This window comes from Haemaphysalis longicornis, unplaced genomic scaffold (genome assembly GCF_048455015.1).
Source record: "Haemaphysalis longicornis isolate Haplotype H1 unplaced genomic scaffold, Haemaphysalis longicornis Haplotype H1 scaffold_6, whole genome shotgun sequence".
In the NCBI taxonomy this organism is placed as follows: domain Eukaryota; kingdom Metazoa; phylum Arthropoda; class Arachnida; order Ixodida; family Ixodidae; genus Haemaphysalis; species Haemaphysalis longicornis.
The window spans coordinates 59,874,633-59,894,049 of record NW_027526407.1 but is presented as its reverse complement, the minus strand read 5'-3'; the positions used below and the strand labels follow the sequence as shown (position 1 = coordinate 59,894,049).

The following is a 19,417-nucleotide window of genomic DNA, read 5'->3' as shown; positions in this document are numbered from 1 at the left end:
TCGTCTTCCTCCTCGTCTTCCCTAGCAACGGGGGGAGATGGACGCGCACTACTCTCCTCCTCCTCTCTCCGCTCAGTGACTGCGGGTGTTGGGCGCCTCCTCATGGCACATACCCACGTGAGGGATTGTCCAGGAATCGGGCGTGAGAAGGGCTAATGCACCCGCTTAAAGGAGTACTGACACGAAATTTCAAAGCTGAGATAACTATGTAAAACGCTTCCTTTTTATCAGGAGATATCTCTCAGCAAGTTTTAACAGCAACCGTTCAGCGATCGGGCGCCTCCTCTCCCCTAGCAACGGAGCGGAGCGGAGGGGAGCGCGCCTAGCAACGGCGCGACCGATGATGGCGGATAGTTCGCAGGCAACGGTACCACCAACAACGAGTGAAATACAATCCTGCACGACCATTTCACCCGTCGCTGAAGGTCACGTCACCGCGGGAACTTCGAATACTTCGTCGTCGGTCGAAGACAAGTGCGAATGCAACCGTGCATTCGCACTTACACACTCTCCCCCTCGGGGAAGTGCGAGGGAATTTTTTTTTCTCTCTATTGTTGCTTTCCCGATCTCTCACATTCACTTCACTTCACTTCATTGTAATCACCCCCATCTGGCGTAGCAAGCAAGCGCTGCCGCTAGCAGAGCTTACCTCTCCAGCCCACATTATAGAGTTCTCTCTCTCCCTCTCTCGTTTCATTAGTCAACAAGAAAAGAAAATATGTCGACTCGGGGGGGATTTACCAATGACGATGAAGGCATCATGGATGCACCTTTACCTCACTTCGTGATCGGCACAATCCCATTCAGGGGGATTGGCCAATGGTCGTGACTAGGGTCGTCGCAAGTCCCTGAAACCAGTTGGGAACCATCTTCGTTAGATGCCTTACCTCTGCGGCATTGGTAAGGCATCTGTGATCTTATTGGAAGACGTGTGTTGGGTCCGCACTCTGAAGGCGTTTTGCTTCCCTTTCTTTCCTATGGTAATTTAAGATAACTTCACTAATCGTAGCAAAAGAAGCCTGACTAATCGTCCACTGGACGAGTAGTCAGGCTTCTCATTTCTCTTATCGTCTCTTCAGTCTCAGTTCTCTTATCTCAGTTCTCTCATCGTCTCGAGCGAGCAACGTCATCTATGTCAGCCGAGCTTCACGCCATCAAGGAAGCCATCCGGTACATTCTCCGCCAACCGCCGGGGCAATGGACCATCTTCACAGATTCCGAGGCAGCCCTCCAAAGTATACTGCGCAAGGACTGCTTCAGCATTCACGAACACGCCTCTCGCGAAATAATTCACTTGCACAACCAGGCCAAATACACTGGGCACCAAGTGACATTTCAGTGGCTTCCAGGCCACTGTGGTGTTCCAGGTAATGAAAAGGCAGATGAAGCAGCTCGCAGGGGCCTCCAAATGCATAATATGAGGAAGGTCTTCTTCACCAAGCACGATGCCTCACCTATGGAGCGGAACCGTCTCTGGTCTCTTCCAGAGCACCATTATCCGTTCTTGCACTACATAGACCCCGAGCTCAGGATTAAGCTGCCAGAGCGACTCCCGCGCCGACTAGAAACTTTGTACCACCGATTACGCCTCAATGCAGCGCTTACAAAAACTTGCCTGTTTCGGCTTGGCACCGCCTCGAATCGTTACTGTGATAACTGCGGATTGCCGGATCACGTGGAACACGTACTGTTAGAGTGCCCCGCTCACATGCTCGCAAGGTGCTGTTTGGTGCCGTACATCGAGAACCTACTCCCAAGACCAATCAGCTTAAAAGTGCTCCTTGGCCCCTGGCAGACCTCTTCAGCACAACGCAAAGCACTAATGGCGTTTTTCGAATATCTGGATGAGATCGGCGTCACTGAACTGATTTAAACTACTGAGAACATGAGGTTTGTCGAACTGTTCACACAAACTCCATGATGCCTGCTTTTTTTACATCTTCTCTTCTCTTTCTTCTGTCCTGTTATCTCTAGGGCCTTTTCTACTCTCCCCTGACCATTCCCCGCCGAGTAGCATGTCGGTGTTACGATTCCGGCAAACCTCTCGGCTTTCTTCTCTAATGAAGAGCTTTCTCTCTCTCTCTCACTCTCTCTCTCTCTCTCTCTCTCTCTCTCTCTCTCTCTCTCTCTCTCTCTCTCTCTCTCTCTCTCTCTCTCTCTCCTATGCCTCCCTTGGCGTTGCAGACAGCCAGCCTTTCCTTCTGGATATCTTTGTCCAGTTTCTTTAAAACATTTAAAAAAACAACATCGGTTTCAGGAAAAATAAATAACGAACCACCTTTTTCACTTTGCATTCCTTGGTGTTCTGGACAACAAGCCTTCCTTTCGGTGTGTATTAAACGAGCCCCTCATTTCCAATTCTGATTCGCTATATGTATGTCTGTATGTAATGTCTAGACAGGAACGACGCACCGGTTCTTGTAACACTGTATACAAAAAATGAGAGCCTTCCAACAGTAACTAAACATCTCTCACGACTGCAACACTTCCGAAGCCTTTCACGAAGACAAAGGGAAAGCTGCTTGCTTTCAGCTCTATGGGCGCGCCGCGGCTGCATGGTTGCGGCAGCTGCGAGAGATATTTCTGTGCTATGCCCTGAGAACACTGAGCGGACGGACAAAAGCGCTTTTCGGCCTGCCCTCTCCATGCGTCATTTCCTGCGTATCACTTTTCATGAAACCATAGCCCCTTATTTCTGTCGCCAATTATCCTATGCCACTGAGTAAGAAGTTGGGAGTTTCTGGAAATTTTAGTGTGGAGCACTTTGGCGCCCGGTACCTGGATTTGGCGGTGGCGTCGATATCCGCGTAACCGAGTGAGTGAACGAAGCACCGAAGGCAGAAAGAAAACCGAGAGGAGCGTCTAGCGAAAGTGTAAGGGGGAAGGCGGCACGCGCTGCTATGGCGTCATCTCTCTCGCTTCCTCCCCTCACACTTTCGCCATGCGTCGGCGCCTAGGAGCGTCCTCCCCCTCACACTTTCGCCACACGCTCCTCCACCGTTCGCTGCTCAATCAAAGCACGTGATATTCGCGCGAGAGCTTCAAACACGATTTACAACATGGTCGGCGGCGTCGACGCGCTGCGACATAAAGGCAGAGTAGGGAGCGCCGCCGTGCTTTCGCTGATCACACGATCACTTCCTGAGACGCAGCAACCATGTGCGGTGACCGAGAAGACTGCAATGCGCGTTGCGCACAAATTTTTCATTAGGGATTGTAGTAATAGTGATGCTTTTTTGCATGGTTGAAGGTGCCATGAAGACAAGACACGACTTTAGTTCAGTAAAACTGACTGTATTTCACTGATAAAGATGGTACCAATTTTGTCGCAATGTTCGAACAAATAATAGAGATACGAAATAATGAAAGAATACAGAGAATACAAATATATATATATATATTTGAAAGAATGGTTGATTCACGATTAAAAAAGAAAAACAGTGGTGAAAACTTGGGCGAGTTGGTGATACATGCTGAACCACTGGGTGAACGATGAGACAAAGGACGTGTGTCCTCTTGCTATCGTCCTTTGTCTCGTCGTTCCCGCTGTGGTTCAACAAAACCAGTGCTTCAATGACGTTTCGACTGGAGGACAGCAGAAAACGTGTCCTCCAGCCGAAACGTCGGTGTATATATATATAGAACTGTTTATTTGTCGTCGTTTCGGTCGGATGCCGACCTATATATATATATATATATAATGTGTGTGTGTGTAAGCCACCATTAAGAAACATTGTATACTGAAGCCACCTCTTCCCTTTGGTCGTATTACTTGAATTCTGACCTCCAGTTGAGGCACTGATAATGATGTTTTAAACCGAAGCATTAGTGTTCTCAGTGGTGGCGTCTGTAACGCGAAAACGCCGAAGGGGAAGGGAAGAAAAACGCTTCCGGTGTCCGGAATCAAACCTGGGTCCCTCGCGCTATGAATCCGGCATCGATCCGATTGATTCATTTCGCAATTTTTTTTCTTTACTGCACGGAAAACTGCAATTATTACAGCCGACAAAAGCCACCAGTCATCCAAAAAGATGCGCATACTGCGTCTGAAATAAGCCGTCGGTTTGGGAAGCTTAGATGGCAACCAAATAAATCCGTTGCGAGTAAGCTTCGCGTTCAACCGTCGTCGTCGTTTGGCTGAGGGGTGCGTGATTTTAGGGGCGAAACACCTTAGGAGCTCGCTTTGTCCGTGGCTTGTCCCTTGGCGTCCGTGTACACCGTGTTGCGCATGCGCGAGGAGCATTGGATTGGATTGGATTTGGAATTGGATTGGATTGGATTAAATTGAATTGTATCGGATTGGATTGGATTGGAATTGTAGATACTGTACACACGCGTTGTCACTCATTTACATGCGTGAGTGGGCAATGCCACGGGTGGTTTACGGTGAGTACGATCCCCAGTGCTTCGCCCACTCATGATTCACATCGTGGAGATGCGTGAATTTTGTTAGTTCTGGCCCCTATTGCGCCACTGCTGCCGACATTTCAACACTGTAGCGCGAAATTCGAAAGCTTCTCAAAATTTTGTTCCTTTTTTTTTCTTTTTTTTTTTTTTCAGGCAACGTCTCTCATGGCCGGGAAATAGACCTGAGTGAGTATCGAAAGGCTAGTGCTTTCAAATTGGACAAAGTTGTTTTTTGTCTTCGTATCCCCTTTAACAAACGCAATGGACAGCCTCTGCGCATAAAGCACTGCGCAAACGGCATAGCAGCCACATAGCCGCGTAAGGCTTGCACACTCATTAGAGTAAACATGAATCAGAAAATGAGACAGCCAGCGAAGCCGAAACGAGAGAAATCGGATGGGCAGACAGATGTTTAGCCGTAGCCACGGCCGCTGTCCCGTGGCTAGGGATAAATATTTCAAGTGCGTGGGGGCGGTGGCTGCATGCGTTACAGTACCGGCTTCCGTTCGACGGCTTAACCTAGCAGGTTTTGTGAGGGCTTACGTGCATTAGAGGTGATTAAATAGTCAGGGCTTCTGCGTTTTGTCACCGCCCGTCAATGAGAGCAACTGCGTTCGGACTTGTTCACCGCTTTTCCACTTCCGGCTGAGCCCGACCGGAATCACTGGTTGACAGGGCTAACAAATTTTGAAGTTCGATTTCTTTTTGCACTTTTTCCTCTTGGGTTAGGTTAGATCGCACTCAGACCGTACGTTCAGCCGTAGAGAACGTGAATTGCTTATGATTTCCTGCTTCTATGAAGTTTGTCGCTTCAGGCAAGCGTTGAATTTTGGGCCGGTCGATACTTCCACCTTGAGGGCGGCGCAAGTTATGAAACTGCGTTACACCAACCGCATACGCCGTGAGAAAAAAAAGATGGTGACGAGTACTATACGCTCTAACGCAAAATTTGTGCGCAGAACGAACTGCACTCTTTCGGTCACGGTGCATAGCTGCTCAGGGAGTGATCGCGTGATGAGCGAACGCACGGCTACGCGCGCTACTGTGCCGTTATTTCGCACCGTGTCGCCTCCGCCGATCATGTTCTTGTAAATCGTGTTTCAACCTCCCGCGCAAATGTCAGCGATGGTAAGCGTATACTCGGCGCGAACTGCTTCTCAGGTAGTGATCGCAGTCTGCGTCTTGGAAGGGACCGCGAACTGCGTCTGAGGAAGCGGACCCGTCATCGTCGAGCGCACGACGGCACGCGCTGCTACGGCGTCATCTCGCAGTGTGTCGCCACCTCCCAGCGTGTCTCACTGCATCCCCCTCACACTTTCGCCATACGTCGCCGCCGAGTTGCGTCTCGCACCGCTTCGGCATACCGCCCTCCCCCTCACACTTTCGCCACAGTTTCCTCCGCCGTTTTCTTTCTGTCTTCGGTTCTCCCTTCGTTCGCTCGGTAATGAGGCACAACGCCGCCGTCAAACTACAGTAGCGGGCGCCTGAGTGCTGCTCACAAAAACAGTTCAGTGACTCAGTTTCTGTATAGTCGCTACCGAAGCTTGTACTCCGCGCGTCCAGGTGGGCGTGGAAGTAAACAGAAAGGGAAATAAATGGATCTGTGTGCATGTTTGTTTACGGCGGCTAACAAAACAGGCGGATTTTGGAAAGCCGTGGCTCGAGCATTACTGCGTCAATTTCGGAGAAGCTTACAGTATAATATTGTAGAGGTAGGTGTTTGGATGGCGGTCCATCGAAGAAATATGCTTAGCGAAGCGAAAACGAGCGTTATGACAGCGACCTGTCACTGTCCTTGTCGACGGCGCTGCGCTAAGCCTGCTTCAACAGTCATGAAAGAATTCGTCCTACAAGAAGCTTGCATAGCTATGAACGCGGTCGTTTTGGTGGGGGCGACTTTACTATTCGCTGTGCGCGCGTCCAGTACATAGTTTGGAAAAGCGGTCGGATAGACAGTTTGACCAAACCGCAAGCTTGCTGCACTGGTAGTTTTGCTACCCCATTTCACATAAGTGTGCAAATGTAAATATACAAAACAAATTTGTCAACATTGGTGCCAGAAGCTTGCGAAACAAATGAACATCTTGCGACGTACGGTAACACAACATTTTCAACACGGAATTGAAATGACATTTATCAATGCATTAAATGGGTCAGTTGATTGCCGGTGCAGTAAAAAATATGAAAACAGCGCGGTAACGACAAGAGTGAAGGAATGCAATGCACAGAACGAGCGCTGTTCCGTTATGAGGCTTGGTGTATACCGGCCTTTAGTGCAAATGATGACTGTGTCAGCACTGCATCGTATCACCCGTGCGGCGCAAACAAGACAACGGTGATGGAGCCTCTGTGTTTTTGGTGGAAAAACGAATTCCTTAAGAGAAAGATGGCTAAAACAGGAAGCTTTTACCCCAGCTACACTAGGGTCTGAATGTCATTTGAACCAAATGTCATTTGACTCAAATGGGGTTCTTCGAATACCATTCAGAATCTGCCGTGCTACACTACAATTTCAATGGCATTTGAAAGCTTTAGCATTCGCTCGCCGTGCTGCATGGCGCTGCTGCTGTCGAGTTCTGTTTTCACACAATAATGCAACAATCAAATTTAGCGGCAGTCTTTCGAATTAAAATGATATGAAATTACCAATAACGTAAACTTTGACACGGTTTTTGCCTAATTCTGAATCCCAATCGAGGTTTTTCGCGCTGTCTGGCCACACTGGTTCGTCGCTTGCTCGCACTGGTGCTGAGAGTACGGAATTATTACATCTTGATGTCACGATTTAAGTGAACGAGAAGTAAACAAAGTCCCACAATTAAGAATATTTTGTATGTTTTAAGTAGTACGCCATTAATGTATCTGTTTATGCTGACTTGGAACGCTGTGCGCGAGAGTGCTGGAAATGGCATTTGAGAGCCCAAACGTCTCCCTCGGTGCTCATTTGGCTGGAATGTCATGTGAGCCAAATGGCATTTAAAAACCTAGTGTAGCAGCACAACTTGGCATTTGAGCCAAATGACATTTGGTTCGAATGACATTCGGACGCTAGTGTAGCAGGGGTATTTCTCCCATTCAGCCAATGTCGAAGTAAAAGTCCGAAACCGAAACTGCCTCGACCGTGTCGGAAGGGCGTAATCGGATATATGTCGGCTCCATAACGCGAGGGGCCCAGGTTCGATTCCGACCACGGGAAGCGTTTTTTATTTCTGGAGGCTCTTGATGTGCCTTGGTGGATCCCCATTGTGTAAGTTAGCTTTCCCGCAGTGCGTTTTGGGCGCAATGATTTGGATTTGGTACGGCGACTTTGGACTTTGAAGACATTGGCTTTCGACCGGGAAAAGCTTCGCGTTTCAACCACCTTTCACTTCACCCACCATCATCATCATCGTCAGAAAAAGTTGGCTTTCCTGCAGTGCGTTTTTGGCCACGTCGCCATCAGTGAGACGTACAAAGCTTCGCTTCAAAAATGCAAGCGGTTAGTCGAGAGCGATCGCGACGTGTCCTCTAACACTATGCCACTACTGCGCTGGCGACACTGCACGCCTTGGTCGATCGACGGTCTGGCTCGACCGCAGGCTCGTTGCATATGCATGCGTCTATATGAGGTAGATTGTGCGCGTACGCCGCAGGAGTAATCCGATTAATCACGCGTCTGCAGCTTAGCTGAGGGGGCCGCGGAAGGGAAGAACAGCGTTGAACGCGTCGTTTGCGGTGGTACCCGCTGTCGACCGCACGCGCGCAACCTTTACTTAAGTGGAGCGATCCGGGGGCAAAGTGTGTGGAGCCACCCGTTCACCAGACTCTCTGTCTCTTTCTCTTATCCCTCTCGCTTTCTCTCTCTCTCTCTCTCTCTCTCTCTCTATATATATATATATATATATATATATATATATATATATATATATATATATATATATATATATATATATATATATATATATAAACGTAAGTAGAGACAGCGACACGAGGAAAACAATAAAAGTTTACTGACGTTTCAGGAAGAGGACTTCCTTTCTTCAGAGTCACTTCACTATGAAGAAAGGAAGTCCTCTCCCTGAAACGTCAGTAAACTTTTATTTATTGTTTTTCTCGTGTGTCGCTGTCTCTACTTAGGTATTTTCTCGCGCTCTGTGTCAGTTTTTATACTTCTAAACTATATATATAAATATATATATATATATATATATATATATATATATATATATATATATATATATATATATATATATATATATTTCTCACTTTCTCTCTTATCCCCCTCGATCTCTTTTATCTCGCCCTCTCTCTCTTCTCTATTTCTCTTACCTCTTCTGCCTTTGTGCTGGATGTTCACTTTTTGTTTTCCTCGAGAGCTCTCACCTGTGGAGAGGTGTATACCCGCCAGCATTCTCCCGACATTACTTTTTTTTAAAGCGAAAGCTAGCTTTGTGGGACTGATGCCGTCCTGTCGCAAAACTAATGCATTTCCCCATAGACCGGTTGGTCGACCGAAAAGCTCTGAGCGCGTCACTGGACACACGGAGCATGCGTGAAACCAGGCTTCCATCGTGTCAAAACGGTTGGTGGAAAATCGCGGTAAAGGATTGTTCTAGATAAGGCGATAAACATATCGACCGTGAGGAGCAGTACTGCAGTATACCTTTGTAATAAACCACGTGTCGGAATGCTGATTGATTATGGGGTTAACGCGCCGACGCTTCGCAGGCTATGAGGCGTGCCGTAATGGAGGGGGGCTCCGGATTAATTTTGACCACCTGCGGATCTTTCGCCGAAATCTCGCACACGCGGGCGTTTTCGCTTTTCGCCTCCACCCACGTATCGGTACGCATTTACATATTTCGTGGATGCGCTTACTCGCATGGGTTCGTTCGTCATTTGCGATGTGGGTCTTTGAGGGTTCGGCGATCGAAGAAGTGCAGAGAGGGGAATAGTATATAGGACGGCCTGTATAGGACCTGTATAGTACAGGACCTGTAACAGACAAAATTTATTTTGAGCCTGCCGTAAGAGTTCCGCTGGAATTAAACCAAGAATACATCGTAGATATATCAGGTTCCTTGGTACGATTACGCGTCGTCAGCCCGTTACAAAGGGAATACCATTAACAATCGTCATAATCATCATCATCACTCGCAATTTCCAAAAACGTTGTTAAAGGGGCCATGAAGACAAAATAGAACCTGGCTAACTTTGAAATTCCCGCCCTTTGGTAACTCACTCGGCTCCATTTCAGCCGCAAAAGACGTTTCTAAACTGAAAAAAAAAATGGCGACTTTTGCATTTTAGAGGTGAAGACTGAGGAAACCGCGGAGCTAATAGTCTTCACTGGCTTCACTAGCGCCGCCGGAAAGTGGTTAGGGAATCGCCACTGCCTGATATGTTTCCTTTAGTATCTCGATTATTGTTTCTAGGTTTGCGTTAAAATTGGCTTTAATGTCATCGGAACAAAGCAGTGTTTTTGATGAACCAAACGGGTTTTGTTTTCATGCATGCCCCTTTAAGAACTACGTTCGAGAACTATTGCCGTGCGTGTGAATCATTCTGCGCTAACTACGGCGCGATGTCGTAAAAAAAGACGGGGGAAACCAGTGGTGTGAGCAGGTCAGTACGTCTGCCGTGAAAACTATTTATTTGTATTTTCTCCCCTCAGGTCTACGCAACTGACGTCGCTGCTACGTTGCCGATCGTGGTTCTCTGAAGGACCCCCTGGGGATTTCGGTAAGCACGGAAATTACAAACGCGCGTTACAACTCACTTTTATAGACTAAAAAGTGGGACATACATGTCCCACTGTCCCATAAAAAAATGTTTTTTCAGCCTAACGCTGTTAGGCCCCTACCTTCTTCGCGACTTCACAAATGCATACGTTCTTGATTTTCAAATGCAGAGCATTTCAGTAACTCACGATGTCACCCGCTTTGACGTCCGTAGTCCGCACCGTCGTTGTCCCTACTATATAAAAAAAACACTATCCGGCGCCCGGTTTCGATCCCTCGACCCTGCGGGCGGAACGCAATGTACATGGTGCTCTACCCACTGCGCCACAAAGCCGACACAGAATGGGACGCTACGAACGCGCCTTATATCGTTGACTCGTTCAAATTACTGCTGACGAGCGCTCTCTCGTCAGCAGTTGCCACAAGTGCAACAACATTAACGTAACGCAAACTACTTAACGTCGTGCGCCCCCGGAAATGCTCTGCATTTGATCGTGCCCCTCGCGAGGGGGATGTTTCACTGCGTCTTCTCTCGGTCGCGGGACCCGTGGCGCCATCTGGCGGAGGCGCGGCACAACTCGTAGCACTTTGAAAAGATGCGGCGCCAGCCAGCTGTGTGTGTGCGTGCCGCACTTGTACAAATGGCGAGTGCATTGGCTGTCCACAGAGCAATTTCAACTAGAATTCTCCTACTTCCCATGCGCTTCCGCTGTTTAACACAGTGATGTGTTGTCAGTGTGGCGCAAGACGAGTGCTTAGACTAAGGGCGCCCCTGTCTCACGAAGCAAACAAGCTTTAGCTTTTTTAGAGTGAAAGCCCTATTACGCAAAGCACAATCGCAGAGAATGCTTTGTTCCGGCAATCTGACCTTCAACGTCAGCCAAGGTCAAACCAGCGCCTCGTGCGTTTGCGGAGTGAAAGCGTCTAATCGCTCGTTCGTTCTAGGGGGGTACGGAGAGGGAAGTGGGAGCAAAGAGTAAAGGCGACTTCCCCCAGAAAATCCTTCAAGGAGACGCTGGCTGCGTCCATGTTCTTTGCCCGTTCGCGCCTAGCTCTTTGGTGCCCAAAACTTTCATTTTTTTAAGATCGTGAAAACATTTTTATGGCCCAAAAGGACTTCCGACATCACACATATGAAGTCAGAAAAACATTTAGTTAATTACGACGGACACAATGACCCATTGAACACTGGGAAACACTGGTCACTTGTTGCCCAGATATCAGTTGAACAAGAAAGCTACCTTGATCGTTCAAGTGGATTCGTAAAGTTTGTATTGCTATCATTTGTAATAACAACGAAATTCAACAATTTCGCTTCCCTGTCACTAGCCCTTTGAGCGTCCGGGCTTGACACGCATTTAAAAACGAGACTTCTTTATCACACGAAACAAGGTGCTGCCCTCTCTTTTTTAATTTTTGAAGGTCCGGGAACCTTTGTCTGTCAGCAGATGGTGTTAAATGTCGAAAAAAAAAACCTCAAAGGGCGAGAGAAAAAAAAAATTACCAGTGGCTTAGCTCGGCTATGCCAGGACATAAGTAACATGGGCTAGGGTTTACCTGGTTATTCCTAGGGTTCCTGGTTGTCTAGGATTACCTGGTTATCGATGCTTACTTCGGCTAAAACGGTTTCCAATCCAATACAATCCAGTACAGTCCTATACAATCCAATTTAATCAAATTTAATCCAATTAAATCCAATCCGGTCGCGGCGGTGGCGGCTCCGGCACGCCAGCTGTGTGCCGTGACACGTCACTGCTCCTCGCGCATGCGCAGCACTGCTCTCCAGGAGCCACGCGAAACTGCTCGACCTCGGCCAGTGTAGCTCACGCTACAAAAATACTATTTCAGTTGTTGCTTAAGAGCAACATTGGGCATCAAAGGACGCTAGACCGCCGACTGCGTCGAGTAGCGTCTGTGTTTCGTCTTGCGGGGCAGTTGTGTTGGCGTTCACTGCACGCTCTGGGCGCGAATACCGAGCTGTCGCTCGACAATCTTCGTTTAACCGCGTTCAACCATGGCAATTTCTTTCCAGTGTTATGCCAAAATGAAGTTTGCGCTTCTAAAGCGAAGCTTTAGTGTTCTCGCTGATGGCGTCTTTAACGCGAAAACGGCGAAGTGAAAGAGACAAAAAAAAATTCACGCATCTCCACGAAGTGAATCATAACAAGTGGGCGAAGCACTGGGGATCGTTCTTACCGTAAGTCACCCGCGAGAGTGCTTACTGCTGCTAAAAGGATTTCCAGTCCAATCCAAGACAATTTACTGCAATCCTGTCCAATCCAAACCAATGCTCCTCGCGCACGCGCAGCACGGCTATCCAGGCGCTCTCTCGCTCTCTCTCTTTCTCTCTCTCTCTAACCTTTTGTGAACCTTTTGTTCACAGATGCTTCGATTTACACGGTGCTGTGCGTCTCTCTCTCTCTCTCTCTCTCTCTCTCTGTCTCTAACTTTCTGTGAACCTTTCGTTCACAGATGTTTCGATTTACACGGTGCTGTGCCGTGAGCACGGACGCCGGACGGACAAGCCTCGGCCATAAAGGAGCCATGAAGACAAATACAAGTTGGGTTTATTCGAAAGACTGCTTAGTACCGATAACAATGATACCAATATCACCGCAATCTTCGAACAAATAATGGAGATATTAAAGAAAACGTGTGAATCAGTCGCGACCCCCTAGCCAATTTCCCGCAACTTTTCTACGACGTCACGGAACGTTGTTTGTGCGATTGGCGGCCGCCTAACTGACCTGTCGCGACGACACATGACTGGACGTCTGTAATGGGGCCTCTAGTTCCATTTGACCGCATCACTTGAATGCTAACGTGCAGTTAACGCACTGAAAATTATGCTTTATTGTTGGCCCGTATGACGTCAGTCTTGCTCATAACACGTCACTTTGGCGCCAAATTTGAAAGTTTTTAAATACTTCTTGCTTTTTTGTTCGTTAAAAAAACATCTTTTGGGGCTGTAATGGAGCTGAGTGAGATACTGAATCCTAGTTATTTCAAATTAAACGAAGTTGTATTTTCTCTTCATTGCTCCTTTTTAAAAGGTGCTGCGCCCCTAAAACGCTTCCTATGACCGGAATCGAACCTGAGTCCCTCGCGTTGTGAAGCCGAGAGACCGATAGGCACCGCGGCAGCTATACGAACACGCGCGCAATTAAAAGTGGGCGCACAGCCATAGTGTCTAGGCAGCAGGCACTCTTTCGCGTGGTGGCGCGCAAAGCCTTTCGGGCGCTGCTCGCGTGGAAATGCGGACTTTTGCTCTCGACGGCACGTACAATGAGAAGCAAATGAAGTGCGTAAACAGAAACTGGTCTGAACTAGCGACATCAAAGAATATTGGTTCGGGAAGGTTAAATATTTGCAGGAATTGTGCCGCATTTGACGAGTTACCATAACCGGGCTTTGGCCAACTAAACCAGGCGATAATCATAACCACATCAAACCTTCCCCGTTGGTGCCTCGAGGTTCGTAATTTTTTTTTGTTTCCCCTTCATTTGTCCATGACTACACGTGCGCGCTTGCGGGTGTGCGCTTGCTCTGTGGTTATACTGTATACCCTGGTTATAACTAACACCTCGGGGCAGGAATCTGGCTTTTTTTATAAGCGCGATATTTCTTTAAAAGCGGAGACAGTTTTTTTTTTCTTTGCACTGCAGTGGAGGTGCATGAAACGCTCCGACTAAAGTGACATTTAGAATACACCTATTTCGTTGTGTGGAACACTCGTCACCGCGCGTGCCCGCTCCGTGGTTTTTAGCGGTAACGCCCTGGGGAGAGGAGAATTAACTGCGCTCATGAAAAATTGGCGCAGCCTGCGCTAGTGGCGCAAGGCTGGGAAAACAGCAGGGCTGGCGGCCCCTCTCCCTTCGTCGGAGACCCGGATGTTGCACCTCACGTGGTTTTCCCAACTTGTGCTGAAAGTTTCCCATGACCAGCAGGCCCGGATCTTTTTGTCCGCAGCCCGTGTCCGCAGCCTTTCTCATCTCTCCCAAAGTGGACCGCGCAAGCACGCGCTATAGAGCCGGCGGCAACCGGCTTCGCGAACTCGGCGTTTGTGCTCCCCACTTCAGGCGCGAACGCACGGGAACTGGCGAGGATAACAGCACGCGAGAGGTCACGCCACGAACATTGGGCATAATGTTTTCTCGAAGGTCGACCCGGCATACGTCGGGCGCTCCGCACGATGCGCACGCTACCGTGCACTCGGTATTCTTTCTTGGCACTTTTTTGCGAGCTCCTCACGTGGCGCAAGCCCACGTCCAAGCCTGGACGATGCTGGGCGCTCCTCACGAGGCACACGACCACGTGCGCTCTGCAGGGCTGAGCTTTCTGGTAGCGCTCCACGGCGGAACTGAGAGCTTAAACGGATTCGTGGTTAAATATTTGGCTGACGATTACGTATACTCCCTAATGCGAAATTTGTGCACAGGACGAACTGCAGTCCCGTGGGTGACTGCGCATACTTGATGTATCTCACGAAGTGATTGCCGCATCAGCGAACGCACGAAGGCGCATGACAGACAGACAGACAGACAGACAGACAGGCCGGCAGGCAGGCAGGCAGGCTGGCAGGCTGGCAGGAAAATATTAATGTTTTCCTGGCACGAAAATATGGCAGGCAGGAAAATATAAATATTAATTAAAAAATAATAATAATATTCATGTAGCACTTGTAGCCGGTAGCATCCACTCACCAGCGGCTTCCTCAGCCCTGTTGATTATCCGGACCTGAAGGTCCGGATCGGAGAACGGACGCGGCCTCCCAGTGCTCCTCAGTGGCGATTGGTGGGAACGGATCCTGGTGGCATGATTATGTGTTGTGAGAACAATGTAAGCGTTGTCGCCGATGTACTCTGGCGTTGTCTCGTAGCGCGTCGCCGCGGGGGACCGTCTCTCGCGCCTTTCGCCGTACTTTCATTTTCCGCTTTCCTGACCGCTGATGGCCTGTTCGGTCTCTAGGTTATCTCGCAGCGCGTCGCCGCCGAGGAGAATGTCTCGCGCCGTCTCGGCATACTGCCCTCCCCCTCACACTTTCGCCGTGCATTCCTCCTCTGCTTTCCTGCTCGTTCTATCTCGTTTGTCTTCTGTGTCCCCATCGTTCGCTCGGTTACAACGATGGACGACGGCGCCCGTGAAACCACAGGAGCGGGCGCTTAAGTGCTGCCCACTAAAACAAAAATTGTTGGTCGATCGCCCGGCCTCCGGAATACGTGGGCGCCAAATTCGAAAAATAGCTTTTAGGGGCGAAGCCCCTTAGTTGCTGGGACTGTTGGCGTCTCCTGTCGTCGTCTTAATCGTCGTGTCGTGTAGTCACGATACTAAAACACCTGGAAACTCGTCTGCTCCTCGCGCTAGAACGTAACGCGTACTAAGAAAACACCGGGCCTCGTTGGATGGCTTCGTATCGGATACTAAAAAGCACTGGGACACTCGTTTACGCCTCCCGCTAGAATGCTTCGTTCTTCAAAGACACGAGACTTTTACAGCAAAGCTGTATACCTCTGCCCCCCAACGGTTTCATGTCCGTGGGCAAAAACGCCAAGGCGCCAAGAATACACTTTTACACTGCATGCTTCGCCCCTCCTTAGGTTTCGCGTTAGTGGGGATGGCTCGGGATTTTTTGGGCATTGCGGGAGGTGATGCGCTTGCAGGCAGCATGTCCTGATGATGATGATGACGATGATTGTGGGGTTTAACGCACCGACGCAACGCAGGCGATCAGGCGTGCCGTAGTGGGGGGCCCCGGATTAATTTTGGCCACCTGGGGATGTTTAACGTGCGCCGAAATCTCGTACACACGGGCGTTTTTGCTTTTCGCCTCCATCAGAAAAGCGGCCGCCGCGGCCGGGAATCGAACCCGCGACCTCGTGCTCAGCAGCGCAACGCCTTAGCCACTGAGCCACCGCGGCGGGTAGCATGTCCTAAGCTGCTCCAGAGATGCTGCGCGCAACGAAACCGACACATTCATTTTTTTGTGTGTGTGTTCAGAACTGAATCCTCGAACACAAATTCAACGAACCGTTATCGCAAATTCCGAAACCTTTTCATTAGCTATAAGTAATCTTTAAGTAGACAGCTATATGTTGTAAAATATCTTTATGGCCGTCAATGTATAGTCAGTGGGGCTCTTCGAATTACCGCATTTTCACGATTCTAGCGCACCGCCGATTGTAACGCGCAGGTATGTTTACATAGGAAAATTCGGAAAAAAAAAAAAAACATCACGCTGATTTTACCATGGAAATCTGCAATTGAAATTTGGGAGCACTTTGTGTCCATGGCAAAGCTTCTGGCCGCTTTGGAGCCGATTTCGGTTTCGAACACGATTGTAACGCGCACACAAATGTGAAGGCTGGTTTTAGAAAAAAAAAAGGTGCGCGTTAGAATTGTGCAAATACGGCACAGTCTCGGTCTCACCGCGGATAGTCCGTGGATAGTCCGAGGATTCTCCGTGCCACAGGAATACATATGTGAAAAAGGAATTCCGTAATGCTTCACGGGGAGCCCGCGGTGAGTCCGAGACTGGTAATCGAAGGGCCCTCGTGTCAGGTACAGTTAAACCTCGTTATAACGAACTGATATAGCGATTTATCGCATATAGCGATTAAATACGAAACTTTGGTTGGCCACGCTTTGTTTAAGTGACAGTCTGTTTTTAATAAAACCGAAACCTCTAGAGCCGCGCGCGATATCGCCTACAACGAAGAAATATTCGAGGAAGGCTGATGGGCTGCTTGGAAAAACTCTCGTGCGAAATTAGAAAAGGCGATTTTGTACCTGGACAATGTGGAAAACTTCATCCGGCTCACTGTGAAAAGCCACCTGACGAAGATCACATCCTGCTGCAAATAATTAAGAATCCAGGCCTGTTTTGTCGAACACAATTCGTTCTGTTGCAGTTTCACTCTCTCATGTTCTGGTCCATTTAGTTTGAAGTCGAAGCATAGCATATGGTGTTTTTGTATCAAAGATTTTTTGCGCTAGCCAGATTACCCACTTGTTGAAGCCGATTTTTACTCGCACTGTTACAACGAATGTCGGTTATAACGAACTAATTTACTGTCCAGATTCTACTTCTTTATAACGAAGTCAGACAGTGATTCCATTTTCTCAATGGTTAGAGCTAAGAATTAAACAGAATTTTCTCACGCTGATGAAACTGAAACACTGGTTGGAGCTATATCTGCGCGATTGTGACGTTAGACAAAAGTAATAGACAAAAGTGATTCTCTATTTTAGCTGGAATGCGTTCAGACATTTGCGACCGCATTTTTACAGCCGTCAGGAGTGCTCACAACAGCATTGAAACGGGTGTCAGCCTATGCACAGAGCACGGTGGCTTGTTCCGCTTATTGTACGCGGGTATGGGCCTGCTTTCAAGCGAAAGCTTTTTAATGGCACCAATGGCGACTAATTCATTTCCCAATAGACCGGTTGGTCGACCGAAAAACTTTGATAAGATCTCTGGACTCGCGGCGCGTGCGTGAAACCGCGCGTCCATCGTGTCTTGCTAGCTCGGCCTCATCTGGCCGCGCATGCGCACAGGGCGGTAGCTTTCGATAGCCACCCTCTCACAGGGCTGACGTTCCGCACCCGGCTGCTGCAGCGCATGCGCGCAGCCGCGGCGAGTATATCCCGGGCACTATCGTTAGCGGCCGCTCTGTGCAAAGGATGGCACGTCGTTCTTTGTTTTGTTAAGTGTATATAAGTTACGTGGCAGCGCTTTGAGTTGAGGGGTGGTGAGGAAACGGGATTCAAGGTAGCATGCTTGTACTAACTACCGCTCTTTTAAATGCAGAGTATTTCTTAGCCTCGCCTCTTCCTGCGTCGGACGGCGTCCACAGCTCCGCGTCCGCAGCAGGTGCGCCTCTCCTCCTTCCCTCCTCTCTCTCAATAGCAGCTGGCGCGCGCATGCGTCGTAGTCAGCCCGTTCACTCCGTCGCGGTCTCGGTGTAACAGGTGCGTGATAACAGCGCGGTGGGGCGGGGAAGGGTACGCGCTGCTTGCGCATGCGCGCTCTCCCCGCCGTACTGCTTTGCCTCTACTGTGCACGCTGCAAATATAAAGCGGCTAGCGGTCGCTCGTGTTTCAGTCACTGCGTTGCTCCTTCCTTCCTTGGTTGACGCTCGCTCCCACGTTTACTCGTGTCTGCTATTGCAGCATCACGGAAGAAGCGATGGAAGCAACACTGCCTTCAACCAGTACTTAGGCCCCAATGCTCTGCATTTACTCGTGTTCCCCTCGCGGGAAGGAGCGAATTTTTTAGTTGGAACTGACCTACGCTAATTTGTACGCATTAGGTCTGTGCACACCTTATACAACGTAGCTTTGAAGGAACTTCGGAAGGTGATCGCCGAAAATGTTTTGGTCGCTGGCTTGGTCACTAGTGACGCCACTTCTGGGGATGACGTCGTTTACGGGGCAACACCATTGCCTGTGCTACCGTAATATAATGGTGCTCATCGGTTACCATTCCCGAATCGTCCTCGGACTGCCCTGGATGCGATCCGGTGCTGCATTTTCCCATGTAGTCCTACGGGACTTCCAATCCGAGAGCAGTCCTCGGACTGCCCGCGGACTGTCCAGGACTGGTATAGCCAGGAGGCGCAACATTGCAATTCATTGAAGATTATGCCATCGTTACTTCCGCCGTCATCCGTGTTCAAATAGGCATTCGAGTATTAATTGGCAGTGATTAACGCTTATCATTATCTGCGCGTACGTAGGACTGTTATGTAAAAGGCTTAACTAAAAGTAATTCGCCCAACAGTAATGCCGTCGCTGCCTGCATCACTGATGACGTCACATTCGGAGATTACGCCATTTTCTGTAACGACGTCACTTGCGGCGATACCGAAATGTTTACGCATCTGCTTGACGGGTGTCAACCAGAGTAGCCTGTCAACAGTTTCTCGGCTGATGGAAAGCAAGTAGACGAAGACGTAAGCTGTAATAAAGAAAAAAAAGCTACGAAGTTATAAAGGGAGAAAATTATAATCGCGTTCCAGAAAGCGACGAAATCCGACACCTCGCCTTAGTAGAGCCGTTTTCTTCTATGCTTAAGGGAGATTGCGCTGCAACTTCGTTCCGTTCCTCCTTTCTTCTTTATTTTCACTTAACTTTGGTTCTTGCATCTCTCTCTCTCTCTCTCTCTCTCTCTCTCTCTCTCTCTCTCTCTCAACGCTGTCGGCGTGCTCGAGTTATGGGACCGTGAACGCAACATTTCAAATCAGATCAATTTTTATTTCCAGGTAAAACTGAGTCGTTTCCTAGGTAAAAGC

The 19,417-nt window shown here is 48.8% G+C and overlaps 1 protein-coding gene across 2 annotated transcripts in view; it reads left to right on the top strand.

Moving 5' to 3' along the window:
* Disp (RND transporter family member dispatched) overlaps positions 1 to 19,417 on the top strand; it is a 260,112-nt gene that overhangs the window by 72,204 nt on the left and 168,491 nt on the right. For both annotated transcript variants that reach the window (XM_077674488.1, XM_077674487.1), the window contains exon 2: positions 10,061 to 10,128. The gene's annotated coding sequence lies outside the window, so the exon portion shown is untranslated. The remainder of the gene's footprint in view (positions 1 to 10,060; positions 10,129 to 19,417) is intronic.